Source organism: Carex rostrata, chromosome 2 (genome assembly GCF_964058835.1).
Source record: "Carex rostrata chromosome 2, lpCarRost1.2, whole genome shotgun sequence".
NCBI classification, from domain to species: Eukaryota; Viridiplantae; Streptophyta; class Magnoliopsida; order Poales; family Cyperaceae; genus Carex; species Carex rostrata.
In genome coordinates this window covers 4,189,610-4,193,530 of record NC_135919.1, presented here as the reverse complement: position 1 = coordinate 4,193,530, position 3,921 = coordinate 4,189,610, and the positions used below count along the sequence as shown (strand labels likewise).

At 34.0% G+C, this 3,921-nt stretch overlaps 1 long non-coding RNA gene across 1 annotated transcript; it reads left to right on the top strand.

The window, feature by feature from the left end:
- The first annotated feature begins 2,873 nt into the window (after positions 1-2,873).
- Positions 2,874-3,523, top strand: LOC144549647 (uncharacterized). Its single transcript, XR_013509752.1, has 2 exons — positions 2,874-3,237; positions 3,332-3,523. It is a non-coding gene; the product is annotated as an uncharacterized LOC144549647 (long non-coding RNA).
- The last annotated feature ends 398 nt before the right edge of the window (positions 3,524-3,921 follow it).

The following is a 3,921-nucleotide window of genomic DNA, read 5'->3' as shown; positions in this document are numbered from 1 at the left end:
GGGTAGGCGGGTACGGGTAGGTCGGGTAGGGTTTTAAAAAAGTGTACCCTACCCGTTTCAAACTCGTGCCCGTCCCGGGTAACGGGTACCTCGGGTACGGGTAGTCGGGTAGGGCGGGTAGGGTACGAGTATTTTTTTTTTTTTTTTTTTTTTTTTTTAATACTGTTTTTTAGTTTTTTTTTTCTGTTTTTAATATTATTTTTTTCGGCGGCAAAATAATTTTGAATTTTGAATTTAAAAAAAACGGGTAAACGGGTAAAGGGTAATGGGTAAACGGGTAAAAGTACACGGGTAAAAGGGTAAAGTAGGTCGGGTAAACGGGTAAAACGGGTGCGGGTAGACGGGTTTCGGGTACGGGTAAAACGGGTACGAGTTGGGCGGGTTTTTTCCCGAATCATTGAGTCCGGTCCGTCTCAAACCCGTACCCGTTTACCCGCCTATACCCGGGCACAGGTACGGGTACCTCGGGTAACGGGTACGGGTCGGGTAAAACGGGTCATACCCGTTCGGGTAAAAGCAAACCACTAATTGAGAGGCGCACATGTTTGTTCATTATATCAGACATGAAGCGACGTGGTATTATTTGCCTTTTGTTGTCTTGTCTTATGTCTTTATGTCCGATCAAGGCATCAAGCCACGTGATTGCTGTCTCCGTAAACAAAAGGACTACGGTTAGCACAAAGCCCTTCACTTTTATTGTACGGGATCATTAAATGCTTTTTATCAGATCGGATCCTGACCGTCCATTCCTGCAAAGTCCAAATCAGATCTGACCAAATAATTGGATAAACTCACCAAAACTGTTGAAAATGTAGCTTCCGTACCATTTTTGCTTTTCTAATTTGTCATTATCTAAAAGAAAATCCAAAAAAGTTGTTGTTAAAGAAGTGAAATAGTCAAATAGTGCATGCTGTAATTGTATTAATACACGTGAGATTTACCTCAATCATAAATGCAGCGCATAGAGAGAAAAGAGAAAAAAAAAAAAAAAGAGATAGAGGAATTTTTTTTTATAAACCATAATTAAAAAAAAAGAGCCAGTCTATGGTACTATGCATATTACGATTTGGCTCGTGCTACGGTTCAATATTTGACTTTTCAAAATCCTAACGGTCGATCAGAACCGTTCATCTTGTTCTCCATATCAATATGTATTTGAAGACCAAATTTTATATTTTTTGAAATTTTTTTACTATTTTTTTAGATTTATTGAAAATCACTGTTTTTGGATGGTCCAGAATTTTCAGATCAAGTGATTTTCTAAATATCTAAAAAAATAGTAAATTTTTTTCAAAAAAATGTAAAATTTGGTCTCCAAACACATATTAATATGGAGAACAAGATGAACGGTTCAGATCGACCATTAAGATTTTGAAAACTCAAATATTGAGCTGTAGCATGGGCCAAATCGTAATATGCATAGTACCATAGACTCACTCTTAAAAAAATTATGAAACCATGATTATTTATTTATTTGTTTTATAAAAATCATAAAAACTGAAATGTCATTTCGGTCCGATCTTTTTTTCGGACCAAAATGATAATTCAATCCAAGATATTTTCACAAGTTTTACAACATTTTTTTTAAATCTATGAAAACAGAAATGATTAACGAAATTTTTTTTTGCTTCAAACCAAAATGTAATATCAGTTCTTATAATTTTTGTAAAAACCAAAGCAATATTCAAGTTGGTTGGCTAAAATATATTCTTTATTTATGGTTTCTAAAAAAAAAATTCGAGATAGAGTAGCAGATCTGTGAGCCTAAAACGAACATAGAAAATCATTAAAAAAAAAGAGCATATTTTCCACACGTAACTACGTAAGAGTTACTTTAGGCAAGATGCGAATTCGACTTCTCTCCATATCAGAACTAGAGTCTAGAGCTACTGTCGAAAATTAACTTATTTTTCGTTTGAGAAAAAGTTTTCTTTCGTATCATAAATAAAAATAAGTATCGAAGAAACAATTTAATCATTTAATTGAGCAAATAATTAATGGTTAATCTAAAAAAAGTATAGTAATTAAGACAGTATTTTCTACGTTTAATATACATCACAGGTCAGGTGAAGAATTTACTATGAATAGTTAAAGTTAAAAGGCTTAACAATGGTGAAACTGTATATCACTAATTAATTATTAAGTCTAAATATAGAATATAATGAGATTTGTATAAGACTTTTGATTGTAACATAAAAAATTAGTAAGTTAGACCAATCCAGTCAGGCCAAACTTAATCTGGTGCCTATTGAAACCATAGTGACAAGATATCCGAATTATACCCGTTTAATTCTTTTTTGGGGTGATGCCGAACCGAACATCGAATTATCCGGTTGACCGAACTTTGACCGAATTAAACCCGAATAATTCCCGAATTTTACGAACTTTTCCCGGATTTTACGAATTATTCACGAATTTTTTCTGAATTTTTCCAAGAACAATTATTTTTTTGGTTTTTTTATTTTTTTGCTCCCTTGCAGGACTGAGATTTCTGATCCGGATAATTCCGAATCATTCCCGAATTATACCCGAATTATACCCGAATCACGAATTTTTGATCTCGCCGAACCGAACCCGAATAATTCATTTGTCACTATGATTGAAACTATAGAGAGCCTGCTTTAAAATTTGTGCCAAGTTAAATAAATTGTCTGAATTTATCACTTGCACCTCATATACTTGGGGTGATACGGATTAGATAAGAATGTAGACAATAAATAGAGTATGAAAACAATGTACATGTTCGGCGTGCTTCCTTAAGCCTCCTTTGGTCTCCTTTAACTCTTAATCCCGCCGAACATGTTTTCCTTAGCTTGGATTAAAGCAATTCCTTTAGACCAAATCTTAATCCAACTCAATCGCCTCCTTAGGAATCGAACTCCTTAAGGACCTCCTTTAGAAACTTTTTCAGCTAGTTTTGGACGCTTTTAACCTCATCTGCTCCTTTTTCAAAGGAGCTCCTTTGCCTTTATTATTATTTTATTATCTTCTTCCCAACAGCCAACACGGGTCCCTAGATAGAGAGAAAACAATTCCTTCTCTTTTCCAGCTGCAATATCTGATTTTTCGACGATCAACTTGCAAATCTAATGCCACCAACAACTTTCTCTTGAGATGCACTCTCCATCAACATCCGTTTTGCTTAGGTATTTTTCCCTTGAGATGATCTCTCCGGCGACTCCTCTTCTTGTGAGTGCTAAAAATCTAGGTTACGAAGGTGAAAGCAAGGAAATCAAGGTATTAGCAGCCACTTGATTGAAGTATGGGTGCTTTGTTGTTGAATTTTTTTTTGTTGGTTTCTTGATTTTGATAAATGTCGTTTTTTTTTAAGAAACTTGTTCAATAAGACGGGGGAGATTAGGTGTGAAGAGCTTTATAAAATATGAAATTGTCGGATGGTTATTGTTTTATTGGCTCCATAATATTTACATTTTGATTGTGAATGTAAGAATGACAAAAGAAAGGTATAAACCAAGAGTTGGGATGGGAACAATTTGTTTGTAATTTTATCTATTCTTGACTTTGTTCTTGCGCATGAATCAGTATCTAATAACTCTTGAACCTATCTTCAATTAGTTCAAAGTAAAATATCAAATAGATTGGTATTTCGTAAAATTTCTTGCGTAGATTTAAATATTGAGAATTATCAACAATTCAGAATTGATCAGAATCTTGATACTGTGAGACCAATGTTAGCTGCTAATTTAGATAATTGCATTTTAAATCCTTTGTACCACTTGTACCAGTTGATACCATTGAGAATGTGAACTGATACATAACAAAAATACATGAGGGTAATTTGGTATTTACATACTATAATATATACTTTATTCACACTAAGTCTTTATTTTTAATCTCCCATATCTTCCGAACACATCCTCCTTAATAAGGATTAAACTTTTTAATCCTTCACCCTTAAGG